Raw genomic sequence first — 19,596 nt, 5'->3', positions numbered from 1 at the left:
AATGAAATTACAGAGTAGAATTTCTCTTATAAATGTGGCCATCAAAGAAACCCATATGCTGTTTGGTTTCTGTGTTATTACATTCGATAATGGACTTTGAATGAAGAAGGATAAAAGTGAACATCGTTAAAATAGGTGATTCAGACAGAGTGGGTCTTTAACGACAGTTATCTATTGATGAAAGAGGTCAGTATCATTATGCACTTGTAAAGTGAAAAGAACGTAAAAATTTAGAACCTAGAAAAATGTTAAGATTGCATAACCTAGAAACCAGCCTTACTAGGAAACAACCAATTACTTACAATAATTAAATAAAAGAGCTGAAAGTAGTAGGTATTTGTATGGTAATGTCAAATGCCAGACCCTGGGCTAAATGATAAACATATGCTTCAGTTATTCTAGCTTCATTCATTCATTCATTCAATTAACTTTCATTGAATAATTATGGAGGAAGAGACAATGATGCAAACCAACCATTCGATTTTCTTTCCTCTATTTTCCAGCCTCCCTTGCAATTAAGGGGAATACATGTGACTAGTTCTGACCAATTAAATGGGAGCTAAAATATGTGTTCCTTCTGGGCTAAGGCCAATGAAAAGCCTCTGGGTAACTGTCAGCCTCTCGTTTCTCATACTATATGAATCAAGGAGAAGGTCTCATATCTGAGATGATGGATCTACAATAGCTAAACAACCTGGCTTGCTGAATTACTGCATGAATGACAACTGGCCTTGAGAATTACCAAAATCAGCAGTGGACTCATCAGGAGTACTAAGTGAAGGTTTTATTTTAAGCCAGTGAGCTTTGGGGACTGTTTGTTACCACAGACCAGTCCATTTTTTCCTGACAAATACAACTATCATGTTCACTCAGTTATTTAACAAATATTATTGAAAATATTTCTATTTATCAGGGCATATGCTAAGTTCTGAAGATGCAGTGGTTAAAAAAAATTCCCTGGCATATGGAGGTCATAATCTAATGGGATGCAGATATTAAATAAGTTCTCAAATAATTGTTTAATATCTTATTATTTCACTTCTTTTCTTAACTTGTTACTACTAATTAATTATTATACTGCTACTCATGTAACATAAGCCATGTCCAAATAATAATAAAGCTTGTTCAAGCTTCATTCTGCAAAGGAACTTGTTTCACTCATATACTCACTCTGACTATAAGTCTTGGCTATAATTGACAGATGACATCAACATCTGTCAGATAACTATCTGTTCAAATAGTTAAAGATTTCCTGTATTAAAATTTCTGAAAATAATTTTTGGTTTTGTTTACCAAAGTCTTACCTTAGGCATTGTCATTCAATAAGTACAAATTATATGTGACAAAATTTGATTTAAACTTCCACTGCTTCCTCTATTTAGGCATATCTATAAATATTTCTATATCTATCCATTTGTATCTACTTTAAGCTAAATATGAGTTCATACTGGTGTTTCTAATTCTAACCCATTCCCACATGGGTCACTCTAGCTTCTTCGCTTGCTTGTTTGGAATCTCCCAGTCCAACAGTGAGAAATCTGGCTCCCACAATCCACCATTCATTTACTCATTTGGTCAATTCCAGCATACACATGAAAAGGTTTCAAAATTGTTAACTCATGGAAAATAATTTTAGCAACTAGACTATAAGACCTACGTGCAATTTCTTTTGCAGTTAGTCTTAGTCTACATTCATTTCAAAAATTACTTTGGCCAGCACTTTTTTCCCCACCCTCTTCAATGAGATTGTTTCATGAATCTGTAATACAGCCAGATTATTTTGTCACAGTTTACATTCCTTCCCGGGATAACCCAGCCTTCTAAATGATTTTTTACATTTACAGATATTAATGTTAGCCTTTTGTACTGCAAAGTTCCATGGGTTTTGACAAATGCATAGTGTCATGTATCCACCATTATTGTATCACACAGAATAATTTTATCACCCTGAAAAACAAAACCTCTATACTTCATGATTCAACCTTTCATCCTTCCTAAATGCCTGGCAATCACTGATTTGCTTACCATTGCTATAGTTTTGCCTTTTCAGAATGTCACATAAATAAGATCACTCAATGGGTAACATTTTCAGCCTGGCTTCTTTCACTTACCAGTATGCATTTAAGATTCATCAATGGTTTTGTGTGGCTTGATAGCTTATTCTTTTTATAGCTGAATAGAATTCCATTGTACAGATGTACACAGTTTATCCATTTATCTATTGAATGATGCCTTGTTTGCTTCCACTTTTTGCTGATTATGAATAAAATTGTTATAAACTTTCACATGCAGATTTTCGTATCACATGGGTAAGTATCTAGGAGTAGGATAACAGGGCTATACAGTAAGATTATTTTTAGATTTTTAAGAAACTGTCAAACTGTCATCCAAAGTGGCTTTTTTTGTGTGTTCCCACCAGCATGAATAAGAGTTCCTGTTGTTCTGCATTCTTATCAGCAATTGAAATTTTCAGAATTTTTGTTTTGTTTTGTTTTGTTTTTGGGATTTTAGCCATTCTAAATGATGTCTATTATTATTTCATCATTGTTTTAATTTGCATTTTCTTAATGACAAATGGCAAAAAACAAAAATCTATGGCTTTTCATTCTCTTAACAGTGGTTTTGCAGAGTAGAAGTCTTTAAATTTAATGAAGTTCAATTTATCAATTTTTTCTTTCACAGGTCACGCTTTTGGTGTTATAACTAAAAACTCATCATAAAACCCAAATTACCTAAATTTTCTCCTACTTTTTTTGAAGTTTCATACATTTGCATGTTACATTTAAGTCTATTGACCATTTTGATCTAACTTTTGTATAAGGTGTAGGGTCTGTGTCTAGGTCCTTTATTATGGATGTGGACCTCCGTTTGTTTCAGCATTAATTGTTTAAACACTATCATTTCCCCATTGAATTGCCTTTGTGCATTTGTCAAAACTCAGTGTATCATCATTTAATGTGGCTCTATTTCTGGGCTATCTATTCTCTTCCTTGATTTGTGTTCCTATTATTTCACCAATACCATAATGTCTTAATTACTGTAGCTTTTTAGGAAGCCTTGAAATCAGGTATTATGAGTACACCATCTTTGCTCTTCCTCAGTATCATGTTGCTATTCTAGGACCTTTGTTTTTCCATATACATTTTAGAATCAGTCTGCCCACGTCTACAAAACAGCTTGCTGGAATTTCGATTGAGATTGTGCCAAATCTACAGATAAAATTGCAAAAAATTAATACATGAACAATATTGAATCTTCCAATCTCTCAACGTAGAATAACTCTCCATTTATTTAGTTCTTCTTTTATTATTTTTAATCCTTTTGTTTTGTAGTTTTCTGCATACAGATCCTACACACATTTACTTGGATTTATACAAAAGTATTTCATTTTTTGGTACTATTATAAATGGTATTTTTTTAAACATCTGTTTCCAAATGTTTATTGTTGGCTTATAGGAAAGCAATTGATCCTTGTCTATTGATGCTGTATCTCACAACCTTGGTATACCTGTTTATTAGTTCCAGAAGTTTTTTTCTTTCTAATCTTTAAGGTTTTCTACATAGACGATCATGTCATCTGCAAGTAGACACTTTTATTTCTTCCCTTCTAATCTGTACAATTATTACTTATTCTTATCTTACTGCAATTAGGTAGTTCTTCAAGTATGATGATGAATAGGAGTAGTGAGAGAGGATATCTTTGCCTTGCTCACAAGCATAGGGTGTAGGTGGTGACGGTGTCACCATTAAGTATGATGGTTAACTGTAGATTTTGACATTTCCTTTATCAGGTTAAGAAACTTTTCTTATATTCCTAGTTTTTTTTTTAATAATTTTATCATGAATAGTGTCCAATTTTCTTTAATGCTTTTTCTGCATCTATTGATATGATTGTATTGTTTTTCTTATTCATTCTGTTAATATGGCAAATTACATCAATTGATTTACAATTATACAAGAAGTCTTGCAACTCTATAATGAGCCCCACTTAATCATGATGCATTATCCTTTTTTACGTATTTCTGAATTCTATTTGTTAATATTTTGCTTCCATATGCATAATAGATATTGATATATAATTTTCTTTTCCTATGTATTTGGATTGGATATTAGGATACTGCTGGCCTAATTATTTAAATTAAGAAGTATTTTTTTATTTCTATTTTCTGTAAAAGATTATGGAAAATTAATATAATTTCTTCCTTAAATGTTTGGTGGGATTAATCAGAAAAAAATCTGTACCTGATGCTTTCTTTTTTTGCTCTAATTTTTGTTAATTTTTCCTTCTGCTTGCCGTAGCTTAATTTTCTCTTCTTTCTTTAATTTCCTAGGGTAGAAGCTTAAGTTATTGATATTAGATCTTCTTTTCTAATACACGCTATACATTTCCCTGTAAGTACTGATTTAGCTGAATCTCAGAGATTTTGATGTCATATTTTTATTTATTTTCTATTTTTTTAAATTTCTCTTGAAACATCTTAATTGATTCTTTAATTATTTAGAAATGTGCTGTATAATTTCAAAATATTTGGCTATTTTCCAGATATCTTTGTGTTATTTATTTTTAGATTGAGTCCACTGCAATCTAAGAAGACACTTTATTTAATGTTTTTTATTTTGTGTGTTAAAGTGTGTTTAGTGGCAAAGAATGTGGTCTATCCTGAGGATTTTTCCACAGGCGTTTGAAAAGAATGTGTCTTCTGCTGTTGCTGGATAGAGTATTTTATAAATGTCAATTAGATAAAGTTGATCGATTGTGCTCCTCAGGTTATCTACATACTTATTGATTTTTGCCTGCCTGATGTATCAATTACTGACAGAGGAGTGTTTAAGTCTTTAAATATAGTAGAAAATTGGTCTCTTTCTCCTTTAAATGTTATTAGTTTTTGCCTCATGTATTTTGACACACTGATGGTAGACGCATACATGCTTAGAATTGGTATGACTTCTTGGAGAAATGAACCCTTTACCACTATGCAATATCCTTCTTTATCCCTGATAATTCTGCTTATCCTAAAGACTGCTCTGTCTGAAATTAATGTGGATAATCTAGCTTTCTATTGACTGGTGTGAGCACTATATATCTTTCTCCATCCCTGTATCTTTAACCTATCTGGGTCTTTGTGTTTAAAGTGAGTTCTTATAGACAACATGTAGTTGAATATTGTTTTTGTTAACTTCTTTGTTCCACTCTGACAAGAGTTTACTAAACATTTTTGGACTTATCCATGCCCACCATCAAATAACACTACACTGCTCGGTGCATTGTATAGGCACATTATAACAGGGTACTCCCATTTCCTCCCTTCCATCTCTTGTGACATCACTGTCACTCATTTCACTCATCAAAATGCTATAATCATCTAATCCATTTCTACTATTAGTTATTTAAACAAGTATATTTAGATAAATTAAGAACAAGAGAAAAGATTTCATTTACCTCCATTTATTCCTTCTCTAGTGGTTTTAATTTCTTTATATAGATCCAATTTTCTGACCTACATTATTTTCCTTCTGCTTGAAGAACTTCTTTTAGCATTTTTTCAAGGAAGATTCGCTAGTGTTGAATTCCCTCACTTTTTGTTAGTCTGCGAAAGTTATTTCCCTTTTACTTTTGAAGAATAATTTCATTAGATAGAAAATTCTACATTAGTAGGTATTTTTTTTCATTCAACACTAAATATTTCACTTCATTCTCCTTTTGCTTGCATAGATTCTGATAAGTTACTATAATTCTTATTCTTTTTTCTCTCAATAGGTAAGGTTTTTTCCTCTGAGTTTTTCAAGATTTTTCCTTTGGTTTGTTTTTCTACAGTTTGAATATGATATGCCTAGATGTGGGTTTTTGTTGTTGCTATTGTTGCTGTTCTGCTGTTCTTTGAGCTTCCTGGGTCTGTGGTTTGCTGGCCATCATGAATTTTGGAAGGTTCTTGGCCATGTTAAAATTAATGAAAGAAACCTTAACTAAATTAAAGTCAAGAAGGCCTATGGAGGGAGCTCTCATGCCCTATCACACACTGTCAATTACACCAAACAGGAAGTGACAGAGACTTGCATCTTGGACAGGAAGTAAAATTAGTTTTCTGTGAAGGAAGATTTCTCTCCCTATCCAGCAACAGTCCAGCCAATGAGAAAGAAGGCGGCTCAGCCAAGGAGATGACGTTGTGCCCTGAACTGCTACTATCCGCCAATGGACTTTCATTTAGGACAGCCCCTCATTATTCCTCTTTTTTCTCTATAAAAGCAGCTCCCCTACCTTCTTTTCCAGATTTGCCTGTGGTTTGCCATGGCATGCACACTCTGGATTGCAATTCTTTTGGCTATTCCTGAATAAACTCATTTTGAGGATAAAATACCAGGCAAATTTGCTTTTTAAATTGACAACCATTACCACTTTAAATATTTCTCCTTCTCTGCTTTCTTTTGCTTCTCATTTGTATATTCCAATTATATGCATGCTAAATCTTTTTTATACCGACCCAAAGTTTTAGGTGTTAGTTCTGTTTTTTTCATTCTTTTTTCTCTTTGTTTCATATTGGGGAGTCTCTATTGCCTATCTTTAAACTCGCTGATTCTTTTCTATTTCTGTTGAAATATTTTTTTAAATTTCTATCATTTCTTTGTAGAGATTCTCTGCACATATTACCCATCTTTTTATGGTCTTTTTCATTAGAACCCTTAACATATTAATCCTAGTTTTTAAAAAATTCTGTATCTGGTAACTAACATCTGTATTATATCTGAGTCTTGTTCTGATGAGCTAGAAGGAGGGACCTTTCTGAGATTGTCACTGTGAGAATCTAGAACATGTAGGGGTCCTGGGTAGGGATGGGGGATACAGTGTGGGAGATCCCCTAAGAATAAGACTGTAGCCCCCAGAGTTTCTCACACTCAAGCTAGTCTACATGGTCTCCAGCAATTCATCAAAATTACCAAATGTGTGTTCATACCTTTTTATGGCTCCATGGCCTCTGCTCCAGGGAAGCAGATCTCAGCAGTGATTCTCTGTATTCACTACACTCTCTATATTTTGGGATGGTGATTTACTCTATAAACTCAATTCTCTTATGGGTCCAAGGAAAGTCCTTAATTTTCAGTTTCTATAGCTCTTTTCTTGTTGTAAGTTTGGAGTGACAAATTCCAATCTCTTTAAATATCAGAACTTACCTAATATTTTTTTAAAGCAATTTAAAAATGTATTTTATTTAATGAAACACTTCTACAAAGGTACTTAGAAATTAATTCTAGAGGTTTGGTTCCTAAACACCAGGCTACCTTTAGAAGACAATAATGACTAATTTACCTCAATCCCAGACTTCATTTTCATATAAATCGTATATCATTATACAAGATTGGGTAGCTTTGTTATTTAATTTAAAATTTGATTGAATTAAGGTGAATTAAACCAAGAGTAAATGTTCACTCGTTGCTTTACTTGCACATATTTCTGAGTTATTCAGCACCGAAAGGGGACAGATTATAATCTTCTATTATATGATTCTTCAAAGGCTCATATGCCAATTTTTCTTCGATAAACGTAATACTAATACTCTTTTTTCCAAATGGTTGATTAGTTAAGCAGAGGAAAAGAATAAACAGTCTGACACATAGAATTAGAAATTAGTATAGAATTAGAAATAATAGGGGCAGTAATTTTGAAAAATCAGGTCTCAGTTTGTCAGTCCCAGTATTTTCATTGGCATTAAGGAAACTTAATAAACTGTGAACCTCAGTAACTAGAGCCATCTTAAGAGCACTCCAGGATTGGGCTTGTTATTGTTTGAGCGGCACAGAGATCAAAGGAGAAGTAGCCATTTTTATTTTGAAGAATTTCTAAATTACAATTGTCCAAACTTGATATCTGTACATGTCTAATTTTTCTAACTAACATGAATATTCCTTCCTCAAGAGAACATTTCAGTAACACTGGCTGAATACATTGTTTATATTCTGTATTTCTAAAATTTGACTTATCCTGAAAACCTCTTTTTGCATTCATCTCAGTGAAGAAATCGTCTTACAAACTTTTACAGAAACGCTAAACTTCTAAAGCTTTCCTATGCTTTGGTTGGGCACTTCCTTTTCCACTAATTATATAGTTCAATCATTCCCTGATTCTGACCTAGCAGAGACAATAGAGGAGACGCTACAGGCTCTATTAAGGACTGGAACTTCTGTCTCAGACCCCTGTTTCTGTACTTCCTTGGGTAATTAATCCCTCAGCCTCTCTCCATAAACACCAGGACTCACAACTCTAGAGGACCTGCAGAGACATTTGTTCTTTCCTCCATGGCATTTTACACTAAGAAAATATCAGTTACCCATTGTAAATAACTGCCTCCATTGCAATCAATCCAGTGAGCACTATTAATCAATGCGTCTCAATTTCACTTAGCCAAAACGTGAACCTGTGACCAGGCTAGGTTAAGTAGGTCTGTCTTTAGAATGTAAAGCTTAAGCAAAGTGGAGCAAGGAACACGATTAATAGAATTCAGAGGTGACCCCCAAGATTCCCCACTTTTATTCCTCAAGATACTATACACATATCTTTTTCTAGTTACTCAATAAAACACTAATCTTGGTGATGCTATTAAGGGATTTTGCAGATGTAATTAAGGTCCTAAGTCAGTTGATTTAAGAAAAGGAGACCACCCTTAGTGGGCCTGACCTAACCAAGTACGTCTTAAAAGGGACTGGGCTTTTCCTGGACAGAAATATTCAAAGCATGAGAAGTTTGAGGCAAAGGAGATTTACCATTGCTAGTTTGAAGATGGAGGGGCCATGCGGCAAGGAATGTGGGTGGCCTCGAAGAGTTAAGAGTTGTTCCCAGTTGACAGGCAGCAAGGAAACAGGGACCTCAGTCCTACAACTGCAAGGAACTGAATTCCACCAACTTGAATGAGGTTGGAAGTGAATTCTTCTCCAGAGTTTCTAAATGACAAGTCCACCTGGCTGACCCCCTGATGCCAACCTTTGAGACTTTGACCTGAGAACCCAATCACACCATGTCCAGACTTTTGACCTAGGGAACTCTGAGAAAGTAAACAGATGTTGCTTTAAAATGCTAATTTCATGTTACTCTGTTAAACACCATTAACAAATATAGAAGGGAAACGGTTGAAGCTGATTCAGTCCAAAGGCAGAAATGTAAACAGGTGATGTCATTACAATGTGAACAAGGCTTTGAAAGAAAAAAATAGGTAGAAGTTGAGATGACAAAATGAGGAACGTGTCCCAGTTGTGAATTAGGAGAATGTCTGAAGAACTTGTTTATTTGTTCCTGCTCTTCAGAGTCCCTGAACTGTTTTGATTCCAGTCCTTCCTGAGGCTCACTTTTCTGAATGACTCAAAAGCCTTTCAATGTTTCCTTTTTGATTAAGTTAGACAGGTTGTTTTTATTACTTGCAATCAAAATCCAGTAAGTGATATGTGCTAGGGGACTAAAAGTATTCCCAAGCGCTTCATCCACAAAAGTTTACCAACTAAAGCACCCTCCAAAAAGGGATTCTGGAACTTTTCTTTCCAAGTTTAAAAAGGCTTTACTGCCTTAAAAAGACCCTCACGGCCCAATTTGTAGTATTAAACATAGTGAGTAGGGGAAAGAATGGCATTATATTTTGAGCAGAGTGTGGCTTTCCTAGGTTTGTTGATTTGCTTCTTTTTTTCTTCTATATTATACATTTTGCTTTGAGATTTTCTGATGGTCTCTTCTAGAGAATGTAGGAGTTTAAGTCAAGCCTAAATTTATACTGTCACACTATGCTATCAAACCGAAAACTTCAGCATGTTGGAGAATGTATGTGTTCTCCTATAACACAGACTGTTTAAATTTTTGTTTGGTTTGATGGTTACCTCTTTGATTGTTTCTTGTTATAAGGGAAAATTTTGTTTCACCAATGCTAATTCCTCTACTAAATTCCCATTTCACACCATTTGTAATGTATCAACATTCTGTGGTTTGTCATTCCTTTGAAAGGGCATCATATTCTGCATTTATTTGAAATAAAGTAAAATGAGACAATATGCTCAGTAATTTTTCTTTTAATATCTTCATTCCCATATAAATATTTATGTAGATTTGGTTGATCAGAGTAGGGGGTTAGTGGTTGTGATGGTCTTTTGAGTGTCAACTTGGCTAGGCTACAGTCCCCAGTTATTCAATCACACACTAGCCTAGATGCTGCTGTGGAGGTAGTGTGTACATGCAATTAATGTCTATACTCGATAGACTTTAAGTGAGGAAGAGTATCCTAGATAATCTGGGTGGATCTGATTGAATGAGTTTTAAGAGCTTAAAAGAATTGAGACTTCCCTTAAGAAGAAGAAATTCTGCCTCTAGACCCTAACTTCAGTCCATACCTGAGAGTTCCAGCCTGCTCTTCATGAAGACCTGTCCTACCTTTTGGACCAGGTAGTGTTGTTACTTTGCTAAATTGTCATTTGTTGAGTAGGCCTCCTTCACACCCAGGGTGTCAGATGATACGAGGCTGTTCAACAAAAGACAGCAGGGAATTGGAATGGAGAAGTTTATTATTCACAAGTCCTGGAGGAGGTGCACACATGCATCAAGGGGCCATGAAGGGAGCTGACGGCAGGGTTCAGGCAGAGAGCGCAGCAGGACCTAGGGCATATGCCTTCGTTAGGGTCTGAGGATGGAGTCCTTTGGCGTTCCTGAGCTAAGGCTGGATTGGTCAATTCAAACTTTCAAGGGGGAGGTGAGGGAGACCTTATCACAAAGAACTAACATTTGTGACTCAATTTAAATTATTTAAAAAAGGAATCTGATTTTCTTAGCCCAACATATGGACTAATTCACCTTGATTCAATCAATTGTAGCCTTGTGAATATTGTCACACAGCCTGAGGCTCACTGCTCCAGATCATAAGGGATCAGTACTCCAAGAGACGGTTTGTGTTGCAGAGGAAAATGATGGCCATCTTATTGTATAGTAGGACTGAGAGCTTCTAAAATGTTGTTCTGAGTAATTTAAAATTCTAAAATAGACAAAAAATATGGTTTTCTGTAAAAAAAAATAAAAGGGGGTATTTTATATTGTCTCAGAATTGTAGGTAGAGATCAAAATCTGAGATTAACAAGCTCTAATTTTTTCTGTATTCTAGAAACAGGTACCAGGAAATGGTATTTTTATGGGATTTACTGAGAGATGGTCACATTGGTCCATAGTCCATGACTTCATTCGCCATCACCGTTATATTCATATACTATTTAAACTATTTAAAGAAGGTGTTTTGAAATAGGTAACCTATGAGAGTCATGTATTGTCAACCTAAGGAAGACTGTTGCTGTTCTCTTAGGCCAAGAGATGGGAAAGGCAAGAGAACAGCTATTCTCTTGTACAGAATAAGGTTCCCTAGGAGAAGGAGAGATGAGCAGCCCATGCCTTGAACAGAAAACTGCTTATTAAGATAGTGCCTGATCGACACCATGTTTTTATTTGTATTGGGGGGTGAGGAAGAGAATCAGAGAGATGTCAGGTTAGAAAGAGAAAACCCAAACTTTCACAGTTTGATATGGAAAGAACAGATGGGTGGGTTTCCCACGAGCCAAGCGAACAAGTAACAACAATTGAACGTGGACCATCTTGTCAGTGATCTGTCTCCATAGAGGAAGAAACTATGGGCTAAATTAAAATGAAAAAGTTATTCCAGGACTATCAAGGAATGAAGCAAGGGCATGAGGTGGGAGGCAGGGGGTTCTGATAGAGTTTCCTGAAGAATATACTTGGGTAACTATTTAGCAATTGGATGCCTGTCCCTCAGAACACATTGATAAACAGACTTCAACAGTGCAAACAGGTAACGTGCCTTTGATCTCTTTCATGTAGTTCTCCATCCCCTTAACTGAGCCTGTAGAAGCCAAAAACAAAGTGTGTGGAAGAGGGAGAGGAAGAGGTCAGCAGGGAGAAAGAACAGAACAAATTACCTTCCTTCGGTGTGGTCACTTGGGACACAGGTTGGGTCTGAGCTAGAAAAAGAAGAAATGGTGCAGAAGAAAATTAGATTTTGATATGAGAAAGAAGTTTTAACTGTCTGAAAGAGAAATATCTTTTTAAATGACTGAAAATGACTGGAAAGAAGGGAGGTACAATAGAGTATGTCTGAAGGCAGGAACTGGAGAAAGAATTAAAAGTCAAGTCTATATCCCACCAAATTTAGACTGTGAAATAGACTAGTTTATTATCAGAATAAAAATTTCGAAAATTAAAAGTATATGGTAAAATAAATGTTAAAGATATGAAAAATTATAACATACAAAGCCAATGAAAAATGAATAATCACATGATGTATAAATGGGAAAGGACTTTGTATACAAAATGGTTGTAAATTAAGTCGCAGAGAAAAACATAGTTTTGACTATAAATATTATGCATATTTGTAATATTTTAAACTACCGTTAAAGGCCAATAGACATTCACAGATTTCTATTTTTTGCTTCACTGTGTCAAGCTACTAACTTTAGCACTGTCATTCCTGAAAAAATATATTTTTTATTTAAACATTAGAAGTTCTTAGTCTGTATTCTTTAATTTCTTAGATATGTGGACTTTAAAAATCAGATCTATATATATTAACTATTTGCCTGTCATGTACTTATACTATATATTATTTTAATTTGCTCATTTAAATTCAGATTACCTGAATATGGCCAGCTGTGAACTTTTGTCAACATAGATAAAATTTTACTCACCACCCCTGCCTGAATCACTGGCATCAAATGGCGTGTTACTTTGAATCAATTGGCTAGAAATGTCTCTTTTCCTTTTCAAATTCCAGGAGTTGCCACAGGTATGTTTTTGGTTTGTTGTTTGTTTATTTACATTCTTGGTCCTTTTGATGTTATACATTTTATTAACATACTTCCTAACTTTCAACCTCCTAGGATAAACATTCTTGGTTGCTGTAGGCAATTTTTAATAAACTTTTTACTTGATTTCTCAGAATTTCATGTTTTAATTTTGCATCGCCCCCAGTCTACCTCACTGAGAGAAATAGATATAAAGAAAGAGAAAAGAGGGAAAGAGAGTTGGTCCAGATTTACGTTTCCAGAGATCAATGGGTACTTGAAATGTAATGCAAATTTTGGTATGATTGTGCATTTTTTCTTGGAAGAATATCTATTTTTCATAAGATTCTCAATAAAATGTATGAATCAAAAGATGGATAAGAATCTTTAGTCCATAATTTTTGTCTTTTGTGCTATATAAGTTAGGTTTTACGATAATTTTCAAAAAGGAATTTGTTAAGAAAGCATTGAAAATATTATTGATACATGTTGCCAAGTTACTTTCGAACTGATATCTATACTACATTTTTTTAGAGTGCTGGTTGAACTGTCACGACTAGCCACTAACTGGAATTTATATTAGAAGAAAAAACAAAGTTTTTGATTGGGAATTCTTCAACATTTATTTAGATTTTAGGAATGTATTCTCTATTAAGAATTAACATTTTCCCATATCATTCTTTCCTCTTTTTAAATAGTGCATCTCCTCTGACCATTTTTCTTAAGCAATCTTAATGTGTGAACTAACAACTTAATTGTAAATTATAGAGTATTTTATGAGTGAGAGGACTCATGGCCATTAGCTATGACTCATGAGTTCAAATCCCCTAATAGAGACCCAATTCTCTCTCCACCACTACAGTGCTAACCATGGTGATGCCGAAAGAAACAAGCAGAGTTACTGCCCTAGAGATACAAAATTCATCAGAGAAAATAGGTACAGCCATTACAGAGCCTGCTACATAGTACACTCAAGAAATGTGTGTTGAATGAATTATTTTTTCCGAACAAGAATTTGTCCATGAATCCACAGAAGTTTCTAGACCAAGTGACAATACATTGTTCGGAAGATCTACTTCTTTTCTGTGTTCCCCTAGTACTTGTTCATATTATTTGATTGTATTACACCTTATAACTTAATTTTATGGCACTTATTCCATTTTACCTTATGCCATTCACTCATTAATATTTTACCCACACTTCACCATACGCATCTAAATTGCAGAGTCTGTATCTGTGACTGCCTAATAATACACAAAAAGTCACTCACATTTTAGGTCTCAGTTTATATATCTCTTAAATAATGTAAATTATCCATTCACATACTACTTTCTTAAAATGCATTTCACTTATTTTAACGTGTAAGCACTCTAAACTCTTTGGGGACAAGAAACCAACTATATCCATAGTGATAATATCCATAGTAAAATATTGTAGAAAACACATCATAGAATTAAGTTTAGGAAGTATTTTCAATTAATGGGATAGCTGGTGAAACCTAATTATATCCAGTATGCTGGATACAATGCTCTGTTTACTTAGTATACTTTGCTAAGCACGATGTGCATGTTTTGGTCCTCTGTAAAGGAATTATTAGCTTCTTAAAATTATGTATTATGATATTTAATTTACAAGGACATGCCTAGGGACTTCAGTAATGGACACATTTGTCAAAATAACAAACCAATAAAAAGAAATAGATGCATGTCTCAAACCCATTCCAGCAGATACTATTTCTCCATTTATTAACTTTAAATATAGTGGCTCTAAAGCTGATTTACTTAAGAATTCCAAGGTGACAATATGCCATTATAAGTGTATAGAGCATTTGTAGTATCATGCACTGTAGTGGGTTAAATGATGTCTCCCAAAAAGATATGGTGAAGTCCTAATCCCTGGTACATGTGAGTGTGACCTTATTTGAAAATACAGTCTTTGCAGAGGTAATTAAGTTAGGATAATGATGTGCTGGATTAGGGTGGATCCTAAATCCAATGACTGGTGATTTTATAAAGAAAGGAAAGGGAGATTTGGACACAGAGACACAGAGGAAATACACAGAGGGAAGAAGGCCATCTGATGACGGAGACAGATGGGAGTGATGCAGCTGTAAGCCAAGAAATGTGAAAGACTGCCAGCAACATCAGAAGCTAGGAAGAGGCAAGGAAGAAATTTTCCCTTGAGCCTTTGGAGGAAGTATGGCCTTGCCAACACCTTGATTTTGGATTTCTAACCTCCAGAACTGTGAGAAGATAACTTTCTGTCTTTTTAAGCCACCAGTTTGTGGCAATTTTTACGGCAGCCCTGGGAAATTAATACGTGTACCAACTGTACTAATACACATAACAAATGGATGTGTATTGTATACACATACACATATACATGTATATCCTCAAATATAAGAAACTGAATATTTTTATAAAAACAGGTGTACACTGATAAATATCAAATGGAAGTTCCAAAACATCAGACAGAAAAAAGGTAGACAGAGAAAACTTTTTAATGTAATGATTATTGTTATTTTAACTAACAATATTTGAGCATCTAATGTAGGCTACATATCATGACAGGTACTGGGGATATAACAGCCATGGTCTGGAGGCAGACACAGATACGTAAACAGAACAAGCACCATTTCTTATTAATGAACTAATGGAGGTTTATACTGAACCTTATGGAAACACCAGGACTGATCACCTACATGAAGCAAGAGCTGATGAAATTAAGAAAAATCTGCTGGTAATAGGGACAGGAGAGGTGTGATTTCTGAGCCAAATTGTAAATAAATTAGCCAGGAAAATGGTGTGCATGGAGAGCTGGGAGAGGAGTGAAGGCTGTATTACAAACAGCAGGGACACCCTGATGAGCCAAGAGCCAATGATACCAAACCTCTATATCTCAAATTCATGTGTGATGTCCAATAAGCCAATCACTGAGACACTGGTTCTTGGAGATGGAGAAAGGTTTATTCAAATTGGCCAAAACAAGACTGTTGGAGGATAGGTTCTCTCAAATCCGCCTTACAAAACAAGAAAATAGGTGGTTTTTATAGAGCTAAGAGGTTTGTGAGGTGGAATTTTGGAGAAACAAAAGGGGACATCCATGTGCCTTTCACTTGAGATAAGCCCTTGGGCAACCAACTTCTGGGCATTAGCAGCAGCTGGGGGCTGGTTTTCTGAGGGTGGTAACTTCCTGAAAGGCATTCTTTTTCTTCAGCAAAACAAGCTCCTAAATCCTTATGACCCTTGCATCACCCCTCAGGTTAAGCAGGAAAACAGCAAATTAACAAGATTAACTTCTTTTCACCTGTGTCTGTGTTGGGAACAAGGTGGAAGGGTAATCATGATCTCATTAAATATTTACAGTAATTCTCAGACACCCAGCTTCACCAAGAACAATGGTGAGATACATGTACAGAGAATTAAAATTAAGTGTAGAGAGAGGAGGTAGATAAGGCCTGAGAAGTAACAGGAAAAAGAATATAAGGCTATAAACCAACTTGTTAACAATGACAACAGACTCACTGCACCGTGTGTTTATGATTTGCTCTTAATTTCCTCTATGTGCCAATTTACATCCTTAAAATCTCATAGAATGAAAAATGAATCATTTATGTAATAATAAAAATAATTTAAATACAAAACGTTACATAAGATATTATCCAAAATTTGGCCTTCCCCAACCTAAATGCTGGGTGGGTCCATTCTAAAAGGACTGGAAGAAAATAAATTCTCTAAATGTTTGTCTTTGAGTGGAAAGGATATGGGTGATTTTCATTGTCTTATTTATGCTTTTAGATTTTCAAAATTCTCTACATTGAAGTATTACTTTCATAACTAGACAATTATTTGTTTAAAAAATTTATAAGCATAATATCAATTAAGTGATCACTGATTTAACTGGGATAATGTTTTTAATATTTCTTGTTTAGCATTTTATCTTCTGTTTTCAATGCTTGTCATCACTTCTGGTCATTTTCTTGCCTTAGTTATGCACTTTAAATATTTATAAGAAAGGTGCTGATTACTTCATTAATATCTCTTCTTTTAACTAGGAATATTAACATTCGTATCTGACTGTCGGTTTCTCCCACCATGAGATGTCCAGATTCAAAGGCTCTCCATATTTATATTGTTTTTTTTAATCTTTTAATCTCTCTATCGAGTGGCTCGGAACTGCTTTGACAAGGGAATAAAGATAACTGAATGGTGAATCTATTTCGTACTCATTTACTCTGAGTTCCATCCTCCAGATGTAAAACCGCTGGATGTTCCTCTCTAGATTTGCAAAGGAACTATACTTTAATTTTTGGAACATTTTGAAACTCTTGAATTAATAGAACATTAACTTATCAAAAATACTATTATTTTTCTGCATATTACAATACTAAATAGGCCAGAATACATAATGTATCACACAGGAGGAACTAACTCCCCAATGAAAAACTATTTTTTCAAAATACCAAAGAAAGATTAATTTAAAGCTGTAAAATGTCCAGTCTGATGTATATTGCTTTCTCTAATTTGCCATATTTTGCTAACCATTAGGGTAATTTTCACTCTAATTCGAATTTTTCAAAGATTTGTCTAGTTGTTACTGCTTGCTTTGAATTGCAGTTTTGCTATAAAATAAAGTGTTTATATAAATAAGAATATGATTATGAGGTTTATAATCATCACAGCTGTGAAAAACTGTATTATGTTCCACAGAGATGGAGAGTTTTGGAATTCATTTTCTTCTCTTATATTCTACCCCTGGACTGATTATTGGATTTCATTTGTTATCAAAATTTTAGTGTATAATTTATCTGGCTGAAACAAGCACATGCTCAGAACATAGTAAATGCATAATTGAAACTAGTACACTGAATTACATTCAATTTGATTTCACTTTTACAAAACTAATACTCCTTTGGGAAAAAAAATGCATGCGTTTGGAAAGTACATACTAGCATAGGTTAAATGAAAATGTTTCTTTTTATTTCTTTAAATTGCTTAATGCATTGCCATTCCCTCTGGACATTATGTTTTGTTTAAATGGTTTTGCATTTTCAGAGCATACAAACCAGTAAAATTTAATATTATAAACAGTACAATGCAGCCCTTCTAAACTACAGTCTAATAAAGCACTTGTAAATAGGTGCCATTTGTTTTAATTTCATGGACTTTGACTTTATCTTTTTAGATTTGAATCTCATATAGATTTTTAATTAACCTTTAAAGAAGAAGACAAAGAAAGAGCCTGAAAATCATGTCATCACCAGCTAGTCAGTCCAATAAAATAAATTGATAGGTTGTACATAACTTGAGAGATTTTCATACATTTTGCTGTTTTGTTTTCATTTTTAAAGACGCAATTATTTATTTGAAAAGTGAAAATTAAATGGTTTTAACCAGCTGAGCAGATCTTTAAAAATAAATTATTTTTCAAAAGTGCAGCACTTTTTGTCCTAATTTTTAACTTTCCCAATTCTTCAAATGCATTCAAGTGCCAGCATATTGTAGTGGAAGAAAGATTTATTTAGAACACTGCCTAAATGAACCGTATTCATTCTTCAGAACCTAATTCAGACATTTTTCTCTTCCAGGAATTTTAGGCTCATTAAAGCAAAAGAATTCTGTAGTTTTGATATATAAGTGACTGCAAGCAGCCTGTTTATCTAGTTCAGGCCGTTCAACTGAATCATGGAGAAGCCGGGTTCACAATACATTCACTTATTCAATAGACACTTATTAATTACCAACTGTGTGCCAGACACTGTTCTAGGCACTGAGGATACCACAATAAATGAGAGATACAGGGTTGTCAGACTTCTCATGGAAATATTAGGAAAAACAGGGATTGGGTTGTTTTCTCTAAGGAGGTGATATTTAAATGATAGGAAGGACCCAGCCATTCAAAGAACAAGCAAAAGAGTATTCCAGGCAAAGGGAATACTTAATGCAAAAGCCTTGTACCAGAAACAAGACAGGGATAGAAAGAAGACCAGTGTTGTAGAAGCACATTGAATGAGGGGTGGCACAGTATCAAAAAAGATTACAAGAAAAGGTGAGAGTTTTGTAAACCAGGATAAGGAATTTGAATTACACTTGAAAGGAATTAGGAAATAAATGATTTACTTCCTCAAAAGACCATCTGGTTGCTGTGTGAAGGCTGGTTTGAAAATTGAAAACAGAGATACTACTAAAAAGTCTATTGTAGTCTTTTGTGCAAGAGATAGTAGACCAGGTCCAGAGCATAAGAGTGGAGCTGGACAGAAGAGCATGAAATTCAGATAGAGTTTTGGAGATAGAATCAGCAAGACTTACTGATGAATTGAATATAAAGTTTGGAGAAAGAAAGGAGACAAAGATTTTTTTTCTGAAGCCAGTGAGTATACGCTTCTAGAGTTCACAGCAATAGGAAAGAACAGGGGATGAAGAGTTTGGAGAGCACCTGTAACAAGAATTGTTTTGACTGTATTAATTGTCAGATGCTCATCATCTCAAATGGAAAGATCAAGCAAAAAGAATATAGAACTCTGGAGTTCCAAAGAGTGGTTAGGACTGGATATACATATTTGGAAATCATTGGTGTATAAATACTCTTTAAATCCACAGGACGGGATGAAATCTCCTGAGGAGATGATGTGGATAAAAAGAAAAATAGTTAAGGACTTGTTTGGAGTCCTGTAGTATCCTAAAGTTTATGAGTAAAGCAGAGAAAGAGGAGCCAAAAATCTTAACGGGGAATGGCCTTTGAGGAAAACTGGAAGAGGGAGATGTAATGGAAGTCATGCGAAAAGTTGATTAA

The sequence above is a fragment of the Equus caballus genome, chromosome 25 (assembly GCF_041296265.1).
Source record: "Equus caballus isolate H_3958 breed thoroughbred chromosome 25, TB-T2T, whole genome shotgun sequence".
Taxonomy (NCBI): Eukaryota; Metazoa; Chordata; class Mammalia; order Perissodactyla; family Equidae; genus Equus; species Equus caballus.
This window is presented reverse-complemented; position numbering follows the sequence as displayed.